Below are 19,825 nucleotides of genomic sequence, written 5' to 3'. Positions count from 1 at the left end.
CCCACGCCCGAGGGAGGACTCGAACCTCCTACGGCGAGAACCGCGTGAAACTGCGCCTGAGACAACGCGGCAACCCCACGCCGTAACGAAGCATTTGTAGTAATAATAATAATAGTAATAATAATACTGCATAGCCTCGTTATACAGCACGGTGTGATTCCTGTTCAAAATGACAGCGGACAGTCACGTGTGTTGATCCCCAAAGCTTTTCAAAAAGAAGTGTTGGAGTTACTTCACCAAGGACACAGGGGGACTGTTAGTACGAAACAGTTAGCACGTCAACACTGTACCTGGCAGGGTATGGACGCCCAAATAGAACAGATGAAGTCACAGTGTCACGCAAGTGCGGAAAATTAGTCTGCTTCACACAAAAATTCTCTGCTTGGCCTTAATCGCAATCACCGTGGCAACTTGTCCACATAGACTTTGCGAAATCTTTTTGGAACACACTTCACTTGATTGTGGCAGACTCTTATAGCACGTTTCTATTTGCTGTGCCAATGATCTCGACAACGTCAGGTAGCACACTTCAGGTATTGTTCTCTATTTTTTAACTCGATGCCATAGTGTCGGAAAACGCCCCTCAGTTAACGACAAATGAATTTGAAACATTCTGTGAACGTAATGGCATACAACATCTAAACAGTGCACCGTCCCATCCACAGTAAACAGCGAAGCGGAACGTTTTTTCGGACCTTCTAGCAGCAGATGTCCAAACTTAGCACCGCACACAACAGTGATCATGCATTGCAGCTGTTTCTCGCCTCCTATTGTTCGTATCCACGAGATGGACCACCGCCGGCGGAATTGCTTCACGTCCGCCGCCATCGGACATAGCTCCTCCTGCTACACCTTTAGCATCCGGCGCCGAAGGAAGGCAGCAAGTATTGCTTCGCGCCGCATTATATTGTGTTTTGCAGGGCTTTTAGCGGCAGCTGATAGTGGGGGCGAGGCGAGATCCTTCGTCGACTTGGCTCATGCCTATATCTCATTTCAGGCCCAGACGGATTGCAGCGTCGACATCACAGTCAAATTCGCCACTGTCATGTGCATGGTGATCCGTCTGTATCTCTTCTCTCAGATTCACGGATCCTGCGGACAGCACGGTCATAGCAGCCGCCAGAGGGTGTCATCACGACACCGCGGGACGACCCCATGGAGGCGGAGCCTTCGCCTCCTCCACCTCCTCTCGTCCTACCGATGGAGCTGGACCCGCCCACACCGCAGCACCCGACGCCTTCTTCATTTTGCTATGGGCCTCAGGAGGTGGACGCGTACCATTCCGGTCTTTTCTGGGGGACGTTACCACCAGAGCGAAGGCCAGATGGCGGGGTACGACCGGGAGCCTGACGTCCCCTGCGGCCACAGCTTACATTCCAGCGCAACTTCCACGATCCTGCCTCCCCTCCTGTTGTCGAGCTCCTTATAAGACGACGGTCCTTCTCTGTGAGTTGCAGGGGGGGGGGGGAGGGGGGGGGGGCAGTAATGTTCCGGCGGAGAGTCAAGCGTCGGCACGCCGGTCGGGAACGTTAGAGCAGAGAGGGCTGTGAAAAGGCAGGCTCTGAGCACTATGCGACTTAACTTCTGAGGTCATTAGTCGCCTAGAACTAATTAAACCTAACTAACCTAAGGACATCACACACATCCAAGCCCGAGGCAGGATTCGAACCTGCGACCGTAGCGGTCGTTCGGCTCCAGACTGTAGCGCCTAGAACCGCACGGCCACTCCGGCCGGCGAGGGCTGTGAAGAAGACGTCAGCCAATTGCACTGTGACAGACCCGTCTCCAGGACGACAACGCGACGGAAGCGCCCGCTACACGAAGACATATGCACCGCGCCACCTGGCCGCGGTCCAGTTGAAGACTAGCCAGTTCGCCGACTTCGACAGTGGCATCAAGAACAGGCACTTGCATTGCAGCGACTTAGCAACTGTATTACTTCTCTTGTATTACGAATTGTGCATACTGAAGAGATTGCTGATGTTGCACGTCGCCCTTTACTTGCAACACATCATTGTAAATTTATCAAAATTAAGTATTGTCATTTATTCTCCGCAAATAAAATTAATTAATAAGATTTTCTTGAGTTGTTGTCTGGCGATGCGAGAAAGCAGGTTTCTTAGGCATCCCTTATTCTACGAGTAGGCGGGATACAACAAGTCTTATGCGTACCAACGCCTTTCCAACCCTTTAACAGCATAGATGTGTGGGTAGAATCATTGTCATGCAAGGTGGCGCTCCTCTGTTCATTGGACAGCCAGTGAAGCGGCTGCTACAGAGCCATTTTGGAAATGCTAGAATTATCAGCCGTCACTTCCCTACATTCTGCACGTCCAGTTCACCTGATCCTAATCTTTGACACTTCTGGCTGTGTGGTTATCTGAAAGATGGTGTGTTCAGTGCTCCGATTACAAACGTAGCTGAACTGAAGGCGCACACTCAGCAACGCATTCTGAATGTGACCCCTGAGACTCTCCGATGTGTCGGGAACATGCTGTCCTTCAATTTCAACATGTGCCAGATAACGGTGGACAGCACATTGAACTTGTCTTCCGCCAGTCTCAAGACAGTTATAAACCGACTTCATTTTTGCTTTTAATGTGGTTTTTGGCCTCAGGTCAGTTACAAACCGTTGTAGTGATTGATTTTTACGCGGTTTTTCCACAGGACACTTTAAATCCTATTTTTCCCATCTGATGTGTCGAGACCTTGCCACTGTAGATGGGCTTATCTGAATAATAGTGGCATAACTGACAGCGACTTTATTGGTTCAAAAATGGCTCTGAGTATTATGGGACTTAACTTCTGAGGTCATCGGTCCCCTAGAAATTAGAACTACTTAAACCTAACTAACCTAAGGACATCACACACATCCATGCCCGAGGCAGGATTCGAACCTGCGACCGTAGCGGTCGCGCGGTTCCAGACTGTAGCGCCTAGAACCGCTCAGCCACCTCGGCCGGCAGACTTTACTGGTGTCCTAAAGATATGATTTCCTGTATATAGACCTAAGCGTCGAGTGAAAATTTGCGCCAAGGCCGGGAGTCGCAGGCGGGTCTTCTTAGTAGCAGCTGCGTTAGCCACCAAGCCACATTGGCGCAGCGGTTCACACAACTGCACTGATTACCCTGGCTCGCCTCCATCCTCGATCCATATGGTCTGTTTTCAATTCTCCCTTATACACGAACAGAACTGCCGAGGTTCTCTCTCCATTTTCTGGAATAACATCTTAGCATCGAACGCAAAATCTGTTCGTATGTAAGGGTGAATCTAAAGCAGATGGAGCGGTAATGAGAATTTGGATAGAGGAAGAAGGCGGGTAAGGGTAATCTGTGGAGTTGTGTGAACCTTTGCGCCGTTGTGGCTTGCTGGCTTACGCACATGCCTAGTAATCAGGAGACCCGGGTTCGATTCCTGACCTTGGTGCAAATTTTCACTCGCCACTTCAATCTACGTACATAAAAGTGGCCCAAATGCTGAGTGCCAAAGTTGTGTGGTCACGCACAGTGCACAGTACTGTTGGTTTAATGTGCAACTCACACCATAATTGACGATGTTGTTGGGTCAAGTGCGATTCATCTGTCATTTGTTGATGCACCCATTTAGGTTACAACGTTTACGTCGCCAACTAGTGCGAAAATTTTAGTTAAATTGTTTTTGTTTCCGAAAAGTTTCCCACTTCTTCGATCATATTTCGTTCAAACTTGTCCTCATTCTGAGCAACCGTTCTTTTTTTTTTTTACAGTTTTTTGAAACTAGAACTTTAACTATAATCACCCAGTATACATTCTGGGAAAGTGCAGTAGAACAGGAATGGAAATCGCATACGAGACCCTTACTGCAACTAATTTTGTTGTTCCAGTGTTTGGAGTGCGTATGAAGCACGCATGATAAAAGACAATAAATGAATTCGGAGACGCGCCATTAGGATCGTAGCATTTCGTTGTATCCCGTACAGAAATGTAACAGAAACGCACGCGGAACTTAAATGGATTCCTTGGAAGAATTGTGCTTTGGACTTCGTACATCTGGTATAGTGATATTAAAAAAAATGTTTCAAATGGCTCTGAGCACTATGGGACTTAACATCTGAGGTCATCAGTCCCCTAGAACTTAGAACTACCTAAACCTAACTAACCTAAGGACATCACACACATCCATGCCCGAGGCAGGATTCGAACCTGCGACCGTAGCGGTCGCGCGGTTCCAGACTGACGGGCCTAGAACAGCTCGGCCACACCGGCCGGCAGTGATTGTCAGAAGAATATAAGAAACATTAGAGCATGTACAGGGACATATACGCTGATGAGCCAAAACATTAAGACCACGTGTTGGTCCATTTCGAGAACGGAATTCAGAGGCGATTCTGCGTGACATGGATTCGACAAGTACTTGATAGGTTTCTAGAGGTTTGTGGTGCCAAATGCCTAGCATAGGTCACGCACTTCCCGTAATTTACGAATGGTTGTTTTGTGGGGGCGGAAATGAAGCCTGCTAGCGTCCCATTTGAGTTTCATCGGACTCAGATAAGCCGAATTTGATGGCCAGGACCTATTATGCTGTTCAAACCATTGCAGCACGATTATGACCTGGTAGCAGAGATAGTTATCCTGCTGGAAGATGCCGTCGCTGTTGAGGAAGACATGTAGCACAAGGGTTACAGGTGGTCCCTAATAATGTTCACGTCGTCCACAGCTGTCGGGGGGCCTTCCAGCTGTTCGTCTGGATGACGACGTATCTGGACACGACAATCTACCTGGTTTAACAATAAACAGCATATATCCGTCCAGGTGACACGATTCAGTTGATCCACGGTCCAATCTCGATGATCCCATGCTCACTGTACTCATACTTGACGATGTTGTTGGGTCAAATGCGAACACGCAGTGGTCATTTGCTGCGAAACACCATGTTCAGCACCGTGCGCTGAACGGCGTGCTCCAACACACTTGTACCCGCGGTTGCACTGCACTCTGTCGTCAGATCTTCCACAGATCGCCGGCTATCCTGCTTTAGAGAGCGGGAAAGCCTCTGATCCTTATGTTCTGTAATGAGGTATGGACGTCCAAGTTCTTGTCGCCTACTCGTGTTTTCAGCATTCTTCAACCACTTTCCATAGATGCTCACGACACTAGTACTCGAACAGCCGACTACCTTTGCTGTTTCCGAGATACTCGCTCCCACGCACTGGGCCACAGTAACCTTGCTTTTGTCAAAGTTGCTTACGTCAATAGATTTCCGCATTTGCGCCGCTTCTTGTTGCTAGAATGACTCCCTATTTACCTCTGCTCCGCTGATATACTTCTCCTACCGCGTCGCGGTCCCTCAGCGCCACCAGGCACCATGCAACCTCGCGGTAGGCAGTTATCATAACTGCAAAGAGGCGTTGATATACTTCATTGGGGACATGTTGAAATGTGTGCCCCGACCGGGACTCGAACCCGGGATCTCCTGCTTACATGGCAGACGCTCTATCCATCTGAGCCACCGAGGGCACAGACGATAGTGTGCCTGCAGGGACTTATACCTTGTACGCTCCCCGTGAGACCCACATTCCCAACATGTCCACACCACTAGATTCGTAGTGCGCCTAATAGATTATAATTTCTAGCAAAGCTGCATGGTCACCAACGGTAATTTTTCTTTCAGGAACAGATACTACCGTCATATATAGTTAAAATATGGCTTCCCGGCCATTGACCTTCTTGTGCGAACGCACCCGCTATGCCCGAACTCGTACGGGACTTGATAGATTAATCTGCCACGAGTAATGAGTATGATGGGCAAACATGTATTAGGCGCACTAGGAATGTAGTGGTGTGGACATGTTGGGAATGTGGGTCTAACGGGGAGCGTGCAAGGGATAAGTCCCTGCAGGCGCACTATCGTCTGTGCCCTCGGTGGCTCAGATGGATAGAGCGTCTACCATTGAGCAGGAGATCCCGGGTTCGAGTTCCGGTCGGAGCACACATTTCCAGCATGTCCCCAATGAAGTATATCAGCGCCTCTTTGCAGCTAGGGTGTCCATTTAATTATCATTTCATTTCTAGCAAAGCTGCATGGTCATCAACGGTAACTGTTCTTTCGGGAACAGATACTACCGTCATATATAGTTATCATAACGTTGTGGCTCATCAGTGTACTTCCGAATTGGACAGCCGCGTTGAGAACATCTCCACTGCTGTATGCTCCGAATCATAAGGATTCGAAACCAAGGAACCGCTCCTGTACATCAAGTACAGGGGGCTACTTACTGGGCTGGCCGACGCGACAACCTCTGCAGTGTTACCACATTTGAGTTTGATGTCAAGTCTGTGGACGATGACAGCATACTCGAGATACAAGCCTGTTGCATATACGGCCACAAAATCATCAAGAGTCAAGTGCAACAGTGCATCGTACTACGACCAATGCAGCCGGTTCGAGGCGCCAGTAACCAAGGCACTGATGAGGGGCCTGCCGTTGGTCGTCAACGAGAAGTCAGTCAAGACGGGAGTGGACAATATCGGATTTCGTGAGGGAGCAGTACGACTTCACCAACGAACAAACAAGAGGAAACCTCCCCTACCTTCCTCTTGACTGTGAAAACAGTCGATGAAGGACGGACAGACAAAATTCCAGCGAGACCTTCAAGGTGGCGAAGTAAAGGTTGAGCATCTCGCATCGAACATGAATATGGAACCAAAGTGCTTCAAACGCCAAGAACCTGGCCATGTGGCAAAATACTGCCAACATGCGCCAGGATGTAGCATAACCGGGGGAAACCATGAACCGCGCACCTGCGACAAGACAGTAGTCTTCTTCCGCTCAAATGCAAATCATATAGGAAAGAAAAAAAAAGATAATAAATTACGGTAGTTGGTAACCATGCACGGGCAGGGTGACGACTGCAGCGAGCGACCAAATAATGTAAATTGCCCTGAAGATGACCCCATCGCGGGTTAAAACCGGTTGACGGCAAAATAAGTAATGCGATTGTGACTGTCATTTTTGTCCGCAGCTCGTGGTCGTGCGGTAGCGTTCTCGCTTCCAACGCCCGGGTTCCCGGGTTCGATTCCCGGCGGGGTCAGGGATTTTCTCTGCCTCGTGATGACTGGGTGTTGTGTGATGTCCTTAGGTTAGTTAGGTTTAAGTAGTTCTAAGTTCTAGGGCACTGATGGCCATAGATGTTAAGTCCCATAGTGCTCAGAGCCTTTTTTTTACTGTCTTTTTGAACAATTGATTCAATGGATGTCATATCAGCGTCTAAATCATTATTTTTAAGCCAAACAGCTTTCTGTCAGTTTGCAAACTGGCTGAAAGTTTGCAGTTTTGCTTTTGGTCACTGATTTCAACATATAGCACTTCAACTGGAACTTTCTGTGTGTATAAATAAAAAAACTTAATGTGTACCATGCAAAAGTGGTTTTACTTTTGGGCTACTGTAAATTATATATAGCTTCTGTGAAAGTGGCCAGCGTAAGAAGCCTGTTAAAAAAGAAAATATTGGTAGGGTTCTTCTCCGACATGAACTGTATAGTGGTTCAAATGGCTCTGAGCACTATGGGACTTAACATCTGAGGTCATCAGTCCCCTAGAACTTAGAACTACTTAAACCTAACTAACCTAATAACAGCACACACATCCATGCCCTTGGCAGGGTTCGAACCTGCGACCGTATCAGTCGCGCGGTTCCGGACTGAAGCGCCTAGAGCCGCTCGGCCACCGCGGGCGTCCTGCACAGTGGCTTGACGCACATATACAGGTAGCTGAGTTTTGCAAGTTCTTTCCTTCGTGAAACCAATGTTGATTTTTATAGAGGAGATTTTCCTTCTCGAAAAACTTTCTGTGTAACATCTAAATTAAATCTCAAGTCGCGCGGACGACCTGTTGAATTTTTTTGCCCTCCCAACAGCTGCAGAGCACTCTTGCCTTTCCTCCCACACCGGGCGCGTTACAAGAAACCGCACAGGTACCCGCAATGCCGTTGTAATGGGGCCCGCCAAAGGCTGCGATGAGTATCTGCAGCCAGCGAGGCTATCCTGCTAGCAACGCAGCGCCGCGCCGGTCCTAATAATACGGTTGGGCCCTCAGAGCCGTGAAGTGATGTGTCAGCAGATAGCACAGCACCCGGCCGCGCCAAATGTTTCGATCCGCCTAATTAATATTTTCAGATTTCGTGAGTAAAAGAAGAAAATACAACTGAAACGCGATAGTATACACAGCAATTTTAGTGAAGTAGATTGATTGACTAACGACTCGCCATTGCGAAACACGGAGCATTACTTTTTTTACAGTACTGCGCTAAGAGCTGACAGCTCTTGTGTATGCTGCAGTCACAGTAAAAAGGATAGCTGTTCTATTTTTTTATCGGTGCATCGCCTTGAAATACGAGGCATGTTTTTTAAGTATGGTACGTTTGAACATAAGTACACAACGGAAGGTTATTTCCAAAAAGTAAATTTATTTCACAGAAAGTACATACTTCACTCTATTATTCGACATAGTTGCCAAGTTTGTTGAAACTTCTCAACCAATTTTAAAACACCCTCTTCATAAAAACTTACCGCCTGCCTTCGGTAACCAAGAGTTCACTTCCGTTTTCACGTCGTCGTCATCATTGTAACGGTTGCCACTGAGTCGCTGTTTGAGGTGGAGGAACAGATAGTAATCGCTCGGCGCAAAATCAGGACTGTAGGGTGGGTGGCCAAAATTTCCCAGCCAGAACTGTCCAATAAAACGCGGGTGTGACCTGCAGTGTGAGGTCTTGCATTGTCATGGAGAAGGACAATTCCCTTTGTCAGCATGCCGTGTCCTTTGTTTTCAATCGCCCTGTGTAGCGCTTTCAGGGTTTGGCAGTATGCTTCTGCATTGATAGAGGTTCCACGTTACGTGAAGTCGACCAACAGAAACACCATGCCTATCCCAAAATACCGACGCCATGGTTTTGCACTGGGACAGCATCTGTTTGGCCTTCAGCTGTACAGGCGAGTGTGTGTGTCTCCATTCCATTCTCTGTTGCTTCGATTCGGTCGTGATACGCGAAACCCATGTATCGTCTCCAGTTACGACCTAACTCAAGAAGCCGTCACCTTCTTCGTGATAACGAGTCAAGAACTTCCTCGCACACCCAAAGCTTTGGTTTTTGTGGTCCTCTGTTAGGAGTTTCAGGACCCAATGGGAGCACAGTTAGATGTTCAGAAACAATGTTGTAAAGCACTGATCTCGACAAGTCAGGAAATTCGTTTGAGAGACCTGTTATTGTGAAGCGCCTGTTCTCACGAGTCCTCGCTTCAACTGAAGCCATCAAATCGTCTGTAATCAAAGAAGGGCGACCGGAGCGGTCCTCATCATGGACGATGTCACGGCCATCTTTGAATTCTCGTACGCACTCAGCGCAGTCTGCACTCACTCATAACACTATCACCGTACACTTCGCAAATCTGTCAATGAATTTCTGCAGCAGACAGGTTCCTTGCTGACAAAAACCGTATCACTGAGCGAACCTCACACGCGGCGGGCGAGTTGATAGTCTTAAGCATTTTGAAAGCACAAAACAGAACTGTACAGGTTAGCTACAGAGATGAAACTGAGCACAGTCGTTCCCGAAGCATGCCGGTACACGAAGCACGCGACCGTTGCGGTATGCGCGCGAACAACTAGTGTCTACAACAAAACGGACCTTACTTAAAAAACCCGCCTGGTTTTATTAGTCTTTTGCGCGTCATCCTGGCAGGGATCGACAAATGAAATCAGTTGTAGTCGATCTGGTGAATGTTAGTGACCATGTGCTAATCGTTCCTCAAAGGCCAATTATTTTCAGGAAACGCTTCAGTTACCGTAACCATATTATGTGGTGTGTCTTCGGAAGTACGTGGTACACAACAGCAGGCTTCACAGGGCGCCACACAGTGAATGGCCAGTCGCCTCCTCGAAGGTGCACGTATCAGGAGCCCCTTTATGCTTCCGCTAGAATACATTCAAATACTGCTGTCATCTGCCAATAGTTAGCTCTGACATCACAGAGAGCGCTGAAACTTGGTCTTATTTTTCTGTATCCTATTAACAGGTTGGAGTCGCATGTTAATACGCCTGCACTCGACGATTTCCACTCCCAGTAGCCTTCAGATGACTTCAGTGATCGGACAGTTTGTAACAACAACAACGTTGTACTATTGTACATATAATAATTTTTTCTTCTGATTTTCGATAAATTAGTGTAATCGATGTTCTGATTTCATTTCTTTTTTGTTTCATGCCATTATGTTAAGGAAACTGTAAACAATTTTCAATGTGAATATTAATGTTTATGTCAAATTTGAAGCAATATTGTAATAGAATTGAAGTGTAACAAATGTTGAGACTGTTGTAAGATCTTAAAGTTGTAATTGTGCGTCTGGTCCATACGTAGGCAATGTATTAGGATATGTAGAATACAAAACCTCGGGTGAATGCCCTGTCTGTAAGGGAGCGGTAAAAGGTGGATGGCAGGCGAGCGCGGGAAAATGCGCACGGGCGCTGCACGGCACAACGGGCTCAGCAGCAGTTAGTCGGAGTTGGGCATCGGTCTGAGCAACACGTTCTGGAGCGAGGAGGCTCTCCAGGAAGACACAGTTTCATTGAGCCTCGGATATGCCGTTCCAACGCCTATACAGCATGGCAAAATTCCATAGGCACTAAATGGAAAAGTACTGCGACGCTATGAAGAAGTAAAGTGCCGATACATCAAGAGCCATAGATGTGATTGTATGTATGCTCTGTGCCTCGCCATCTCGCCGTCTGCCAACCGCCACATCGATACAAACAGTTTGAAACTTTTAGTACTATATTCGCATGGACCAGTGTTACTTTTGTTCCATACTGTTCAATAACATCTTAAATTCTACCAGAACTGTCCTATCATTTAATTATCCTCACAACTAACCTAGACAGGGTCCTTTCCAAATGTTGTGCAATCCGAGTGTCCCGAAATGAAAAATTAAAGTTTGTGTTAATAATAATTACCTGCAGACCTAGCTATGTTAGAATGATGTTTAAAGAACTGTTTTGTTAATGAATCAATAGATGAACAACGAAGGTCTGACAAAGTTGGAAGATAATTTTGATATTGATTTATTAATGAAGTTTAATTATTTCGAGACAGATATAATAGTATTTTAAATGAGCAGGAAATAAGATGAAAAGAGTAGTAACTCATATATTGGAAATCTTGAGCACATACTGATTTCAGTAATCAAATTTTTTAATACAGTGATCATAACAGTTTCAGGGTCTCCCCCCCCCCCTTTTTTTATTCATTTGAATTCTGAAGTGTTCTAAACTGATTTGACCAGCAAAGTTAAAGTCAATATAAAAACTAAAATTTATCAGTGTTTTATCTTTATCAAAATTGACATTGTGTGTGTGATTCGAAAGTGCTATTTCTAGGGTAACCTATGCCCAATTTTAATCAGATCAATAGGCAGTACGAAGTTCTGTAGTAAACATTATAGTGTAGTGTTGTGTATTTATGGTTTATCCATATCAGTACAGAAAGTGAAATTATCAGTTCAGTAGATTTTCTGGTTCTAAAATTTACCATATTATGCAGTGTTACTACGTGTTGTTTTGCATGAACGTACATCAACTTGTACAGGGAAGAAACTCAGTTAATGCCTAATTAGGCTGGCGACCGTATTATTAACAAATTGGTAGCATCTGCTGTGTTGCTTTTTGTCCGTCCTAACGTGTAGTTGCGTTTCGGACTTTCTTGACGTATCATTGTTATTACAGAGTGGGTGTAAGTCTGATTTGCCTCCATTCAGGTACACGCGGTCAATAAAAATACGAAAATCCTTTCTCATAAGGTGAAGCCCGTCAACTTACCATAGTACAGGCTTTAAGGAGTATCGTGTGCCACCCGCGCGCACGTTACAAGTTCCCATCTGCAGTCACTATTAGCCAACCAGTCCCAGACGTCGAAGAGTTGACGCCAAGTGTCGAAGATTATTCGAGGTGATGGACAAAGTGTTTCTTAAGACTAAACTTATAAACTCTCTAACTGCAGTCCAAACTCAACTTCGATTATATTATGATTATATGCAGACTGAAGCGACGAATGAAAATTTGCACCAAGGCCTGGGTTCGAAGCTGGGTCTCTGCTCACTAGGCAGATACGTTCACCACTAGGTCGCCTTGGCACAGTTACTTTGTACAAATGTACCTAGGACGCCTCTGTCCTCAATCAAAATTTACATTCACTCCTCAGCCCACTTGGTATTCACTCTAAACTCGAATAGCATTGTAGAGGCTCTCCAACTGTATTGCGATGGCACCTCAGCATCGAACGAAACTGGGGATCCTGCCTGAAACCCAGTCATAGGTGCTTTACAAAAATTTATTATGTGGTTCCAGAGACCTTTTCAAGTCTCAAAGTAGTCGTCAGCACATCTGCCTTGTGAGCAGGAAACTGGTTTGAATCCCAGCCTTTTTACAAATTTTCATTCGTCACTTCAGTCTGCATATATTCATCATAGATGACTGAGACTTGAAAAGATCTCTGGAACCATTTAGTTTCACTTGATCAGTTACATTAGTTAGTAATCATCTCCTGTTGTTAGGCTAGATTAGGTTCAGAACTTTACATCAGTGCCACGCCTTCTCACAAAGCAAATGCTTTGTATATTTTGATGTACATTATTTTAATAAATGATTTTTTTGTTTGTCACGTGTTAGCACAATTGCTCTGTTTTACATACAGGGCGCCCCAGGAGGAATGGTCAACATTCAGACCTACGACAGGTACGGTCATTAGAAGTAAAAAAAGTGGAGTAAACATGGGGGCTAAAATCAGTAGTCGCATACCTTATTACACTACTGGCCATTAAAATTGCTACTCCAAGAAGAAATGCAGATGATAAGCGAGTATTCATTGACCAATATATTATACTAGAACTGACACGTGATTACATTTTCACGCAGTTTGGGTGCATAGATCCTGAGAAATCAGTACCCAGGACAACCGCCTCTGGCCGTAATAACGGCCTTGATACACCGGGGCATTGAGTCAAACAGAGCTTAGATGGCGTGTACAGGTACAGCTGGCCATGTAGCTTAAACACGATACGACAGTTCATCAAGAGTAGTGACTGGCGTATTGTGACGAGCCAGTTGCTCGGCCACCATTGACCAGACATTTTCAGTTGGTGAGAGATATGGAGAATGTGCTGGCCAGGGCAGCAGTCGAACATTTTCTGTATCCAGAAAGGCCCGTGCAGGACCTGCAACATGCGGTCGTGCATTATCCTGCTGAAATGGGTTTCGCAGGGATCGAATGAAGGGTACAGCCAAGGGGCCGTAACACATCTGAAATGTAACGTCCACTGTTCAAAGAGCCGTCAATGCGAACAAGAGGTGACTGAGACGTGTAACCAATGACACCCCATTCCATCACGCCGGGTGATACGCCAGTATGGCGATGACGAATAAACGCTTCCAATGTGCGTTCACCGAGATGACGCCAAACACGGATGCGGCCATCATGATGCTGTAAACAGAAATTGGATGCATCCGGAAAAATGACGTTTTGCCATTCGTAAACCCAGGTTCGTCGTTGAGTGCACCATCGCAGGCGCTCCTGTCTCTGATGCAGCGTCAAGGGTAACCGCATCCAAGGTCTCCGAGCTGATTGTTCATGGTGCTGCAAACGTCGTCGAACTGTTCGTGCAGATGGTTGTTGTCTTGCAAACGTCCCCATCTGTTGACTCGGGGATCGGGACGTGGCTGCACGATCCGTTACAGCCATGCGGATAAGATGCCTGTCATCTCGACTGCTAGTGATACGAGGCCGTTGGGATCCAGCACGGCGTTCCGTATTACCCTCCCGAACCCACCGATTCCATATTCTGCTAACAGTCATTGGATCGCGATACGATAATCCGCAGTTGCGATAGGCAACTTTTGACTTTATCAAAGTCGGAAACGTGATGGTACGCATTTCTCCTCCTTACACGAGGCATCACAACAACGTTTCACCAGGCAACGCCGGTCAACTGCTGTTTGTGTATGAGAAATCGTTTGGAAACTTTCCTGATGTCAGCACGTTGCAGGTGTCTCCACCGGCGCTAACCCTGTGTGAATGCTCTGAAAAGCTAATCTTTTGCATATCACAGCATCTTCTTCCTGTTGGTTAAATTTCGCGTCTGTAGCACGTCATCTTCGTGGTATAGCAATTTTAATGGCCAGTAGTGTAGCTATAAACACTTCAGCATCATCGACAGTGTGAAACAAATCTTCTCTAACGCAAGGTCCTTGCTTTCCGTATTTTGGTATGAGCGAGTGTGGAGGAAAACGAGAAATACTGTCCAGTAAACATGGGCTCTAGGGTGCACACTTTGAGAACTATCAGCACTTCTTCATCTTTGCTACTGTGAAACACATCTCTTCCACTCAACAAGTGCTCATAGCTCTTAAGGTATGCATTGTCCTTGACTGCTAGACTGTTTTGCTTCGAATGATCGTTTCTGTCATACCCCTGAATATTAACCATTCCTCCTGTGAGACTATGTGTATTACCTTTTGGCATAACCGTGGGAAACGTGGAAGTAGGCCATTTTCCTATAGCTGCTGAAGTCTGTAGCTGGGATTCTCTCCCTGCCTCCTTTACGGTGGGCAACTAAGTTGGTGAATGCAACTTCAAGAATGCATCTCGGCCCTGTAAAGAACGCCCCCCCCCCCCCCATGCAGAAAGCTACTTCAGCTGAAATGTACAAACAAAATTAGGTCAAGAGGATACTATAAACAGTATACCATTTTCGTCCACGTTCAGATTTTCGGCCATTACAAGTAATAGTCAAAATTTTAATTGAGGCAACACCCAGATGTAAAAGTGCTGTGATATGGTTGCCTTCGCACCTGGAATAGCTTAGCATAGCGTCGTTGTGTTTCTTTTTCCACTGTAGTCTAAAAAAATTTAAAAAAAAAAGAACCTCGAGATAGAGTCGAGTAGTACTGAGTTCAAGCTTGAGGATAAAGTGTAATGTTGACATTATTGTTGTCAGCTGCATGTACCATGAGTGACTAGCACACGTTTGTTTCAGAACAAGACGCGCAGCATATGTCGTAGTCATTTTCACTGTTGTGCAGAAATTTTCAGTGCAATACTGATGCAAAGATAAGTGGGAATAAGATATCTAACGAAATGCTATTACCCTGAAACGAGCTGACACGCCCCTTATAGCGAAATATTCAGAAAACATCCCTGAATAGGCTCCGAAATCTTGTTGGTTGAGTACTGGTTCAACTTACACTGGTGTCTAAAATTAAAGCAACAAACCGCTATTTCCCCGTCCTTTATCTAATCCACGGATATAATCATACAAACAGTCAAGCAGGTGTCCGTGCGGTCGTGTTATGCACGGAAAATGGCATTCCGGTCAACGTATAACCATGCCAACGATAACGCCAGGGCACCCATGAAACGAGGTAGTGTTTGCCGGGTAACCCCACGTCTACAGTCGCAGTGTACACAGTCAAAGACAGTGCTGTATGGCACAGAGAAGAAGTCTACCAGACTCTCTGCGGTGGGGGGTCATAGGAAGAAAGGAAGCAGGACAGTCGCAAACTGATTTCGACTGATGGCTTTACGTGAATCGTTCTGTTGTTTTTCGGATGTGGCGACAGTTTATAGAGACCGATACTGTATCCCGAAAACCATGGCAGGGTCCACCACGTGTGACTTCAGAAGAGAGAACATTTATTTAGATGTAAGGGTACGACATTACCGCCTTGGTATTGCACGGCATCTGGCACGTGAGCTCTCTGCATCCATTGGACGTGTTTCATCGAAGCAAACGGTGTGCAGGTTTCGGCAGAGTGGCCTTTATTTGTCGGAGACATGCTGTTTGACGTGTCTTCACAGCAGAGAACGTCTAAAGAGGAGTCATCAATACGCCACCTGGGCGGTCGAACAGTGGGCCAATGATGTTTTCACAGATGAGTCCTGATTTAGTCTGGAGGGTGGCTCTCAATATATTCTCATCTGGAGGGAACGTGGAATACGATTTCTGGCCCAAATACTGTGGCAAGAGACGGATACCGAGGAGGATTCCTAATGGTGTGGGTAGGGATTATGTTTCCCACACGAACCCCTGTTCACGAAATTATACGGCTCAATCGGCTAGGACCTGTGGTCCCAGACGTCGTATTGATCCACGATAATGTTCGATCTCATAAAGCACGGGTGGTTGATGTTTTCTTGGAAACGGAAGATATTGCACGCGTGGCCTGACCTGCTCGCTCTCCTATCTGAATCCCATAGAGCATGTCTATAATGCACTAGAGGGACGGGTTACATCACGTAAGCTTCTACCAACCACTCTCCAAAACTTGCGAGCAGTCTGCGGGAAGAATGGGCGTTACTGCCTCAACATGACATTGATGACATCATTCACAGCATGCCCCGTCGTTGTCAGACCTGTATTCCTGCCAGGGGTGGACATATCCCATACTGAGCACATTAACCAATTGCCGGAGTGTGTGTGCAAACACGTTAAGTTGGATAAAACGAAGAACATTTTTGTCTACCGTTTTGCATGTTGCAGTTGTTTGCGTTCTGTGTTCATTACATTGTTCCTACTTTACTCTCATATGTTAATACTGCTCTGTGGCAAAAAAACGCAACCTTGCAAAATTACCTTTTGTGGCTTTCAGTGGCAGTGTATATAACTCGACTGAATCTAGGTGTGATGAGATTTCAACAAATTGCACATTCACGGTTTTCCAGGTTATCTTACCTGTTCGAAATCACTTATTGTTCTTACGTCTTGTCCTCCAAGAAATTTTTATCGAAATGTGCCTTTTCTGCCAATTTATTCCCCGTGAATCGTTTTAAATAAACATTCTACTGAAACTTCCTGGCAGATTAAAACTGTGTGCCGGATCGAGATTCGAACTCGGGACCTTTGCCTTAGTTTCGGAGAAGAGATTCTGTGGAAGGTAGGAGACGACATACTGGCAGAAGTAAAGCTGTGAGGACGGTGTGTGTTTCGTGCTTGGGTAGCTCAGATGGTAGAGCACTTGTCCGCGAAAGGCAAAGGTCCAGATTTCGAGTCTCGGTCCGGCACACAGTTTTAATGTGCCAGTAAGTTTCATATCAGAGCACACTCCGCTGCAGAGTAAAAATCTCATTCTGGAAAAATTCTACTATCTATGTATCGCCTTTCATTAAAGTAAGGTAGTGTGGAGATAAGGAGAGGATTAATTAAGGGTTTTACGGTTGACGCTGTGACGTGTTTGAGTATCTGTATTGGTGTGGAGAAACATTATTAGTAAAACGTAAATGGAAAGTGCTTCTGTGATCAGTGATTACCTGCACAATCAATGTGAATACGCAACGCAGCAAAGATTGCTTCAGTGTGAAGTGAAACAAACGTAACTGCTAAATAAGGCGGGATGAACATAAGCACAGTCTGGAACCGCGAGACTGCTACGGTCGCAGGTTGGAATCCTGCCTCGGGCATGGATGTGTGTGATGTCCTTAGGTTAGTTAGGTATAAGTAGTTCTACGTTCTAGGGGACTGATGACCTCAGAAGTTAAGTCCCATAGTGCACAGAGCCATTTGAACCATTTTTTTTTAACATAAGCATTGTTACCGAAGTGTGTTACGTGCAAAAGGAATAATAAACCAAAGAGTTTGAGCTGGTTCAAATGGCTCTGAGCACTATGGGTCTTAACAGCTGAGGTCATCAGTCCCCTAGACATAGAACTACTTAAACCTAACTAACCTAAGGACATCACACACGTCCATGCCCGAGGCAGGATTCGAACCTGCGACCGTAGTGGTCACGCGGTTCCAGACTGAAGCGCCTAGAACCGCACGGCCACACCGGCCGGCAGTTTGAGTTGCATTGTTATCATTTCAAAGTGACATTTCTCATTGTTTGATTAGATAACTTCAATATTCGCTACGTCTAAGAGTCACGTATTCGTCCTAAGCACATGTCCAGGTAATTTTCTTAACAAAAGGATGACCTTTATGTGAAGCTCCGATACTTGAGTTCGCTAGTCCGATTGCCGTAAAAATGAACTATAACAGACATTAACAAAGAGAGAGGCGAGGAACTTGGCAGAATGATAAGCGGAAGCAATGAAATACATGCAGCAGTTGTTGCAAATTTTGCCAGATTGATGTTTTCAGTCACTATGGAGAGTAGTCAAAGTTTTAATCATCACCTCGAAAAAAATCAAACCGCGACCTGAAATTTGGTGATTGTGTCAGTTTTCCTCTACTTACACACCCTTCAATGTGCCACATTTTTTCCCACCGATGGATAACTTGGCGGTGACCAGTATAGAACAAGTCTGAAAGTTGACTGTTCAGGAAAGGTTTTATGTCGACAATGACTTCGACGGCATTCTGGAAATGTTCGTTATGCAACCGTCTCTTCATGGTCTACCACTATGTATTACCACGGCGTCAAGACACTCCGAAAAAGCACCCTGTGTCAACTTGCTCGGTGATGCTTGGGCCTTCGCTTTTTTCGGCGGTGGTGAATCCACACGTATCCACTGCTTGCGTTGCTCCTTTGTCACGAGGTCATGTGATACACCAGAGACTCGTGCATGGTGACTTGGCTGCTAAAAAAGTAATCTGAGTTGGCCTGACCCATCTGCAACATCTCCGCTGCTGTCTGGATTCGGTGGTGTTTTGGGTGGGTGCCGGCACTCACGGAACGAGCGGGTGGCGATCTTTGTCATGTTGGAGATATCGTACACGATGATGAAAACTGCTCCATGATGGATTTTCACCTTTTCCACTGTCATCTCGGTTCTTATAGGACGGTTTTTGAGCATCAGGAGCCTCTACTTCTCTTGCGATTCAAAGAGATTTGGTCTGCCACTTCGTTCTTCGTCATTCAGACCTGTCTGACAACTCTGGAAGGGTCTGAGTTTAATCACGGTGTCGTATGATGGTGCACCCTTCCGCCAACGCAGTATAGATGATCAGAGCGTTGTTCCCCTTCAAATGCAGAAAACAAAGTGCCTTACGATACGCGAAACTTATTAGTCGGTTGCCCCATTTTGTGTTGGAGCTCCCAGCACGGTGCTATACTATTGCCTAACGGAGACTTCAGTGTGCCAGCAAAAATTTCATTACGTAACTTTCTGTGTGTGTGTGTTTTTCTTTGTTTTTGTTTTGTTTGTTTACGCTTAACTCTCGTATAACTTATGGCTGTGTCCCATATTATCGTTTCATATCTATTAGCTGTAGCCATAGTCCAGTCACATTAATGTGACCACCAATTATGTTCGATATCAACTTGCGTTAACTACTCACGGACGGTATGTAGTGGCATCTGGATCAGAAACAAAGTGCGAAAGTTTTGTTTTTCTGTGTATAAAAGCAGCTACATACCGTCCAATGAACATGACATGATGTTCGCTAAGTAAAAAACGGCAACAGAAAAAAGGGCACAGAAAATATGTCACAAACAGCGACAATAATTGCTTAAAACATGCTGTACCATACAATAAATAAGATTTAAAAAAAAACCACTGATGATGGTGATATTTGTCGCCGAAACTAGTTTGGAAGAATAAAAGAAATAAACGAATAACAAGGTGTTTTGCGTCAAGGCGGACTCAATTTTCTGATATTACTGTTAGCAGCGGAGGGATACAAAACGTGTTGGTGGAAACAGTGCAAGTGTTGTCGTACTGCAGGAGTGGAGCGATTTGTTTGACGTCCAAAAGGGCATAGTCATTGGCTTTCGGGCCAGTGGTCGAAACATTTTCAAAACGGCTAAGTTGGTAAACTGTTCACGTGCCGCCGCGTTTAAAGTATGTCGTCCTTGGCAAAATCGCGCT

General features: G+C 45.8%; 1 non-coding gene across 1 annotated transcript; it reads right to left on the bottom strand.

The window, feature by feature from the left end:
* Positions 1-5,420: 5,420 nt before the first annotated feature.
* On the bottom strand, positions 5,421-5,495 carry Trnat-ugu (transfer RNA threonine (anticodon UGU)). Its single transcript has one exon. It is a non-coding gene; the product is annotated as a tRNA-Thr (tRNA).
* Between the last annotated feature and the right edge of the window lie 14,330 nt (positions 5,496-19,825).

The sequence above is a fragment of the Schistocerca cancellata genome, chromosome 1 (assembly GCF_023864275.1).
Source record: "Schistocerca cancellata isolate TAMUIC-IGC-003103 chromosome 1, iqSchCanc2.1, whole genome shotgun sequence".
NCBI classification, from domain to species: domain Eukaryota; kingdom Metazoa; phylum Arthropoda; class Insecta; order Orthoptera; family Acrididae; genus Schistocerca; species Schistocerca cancellata.
This window is presented reverse-complemented; position numbering and strand designations above follow the sequence as displayed.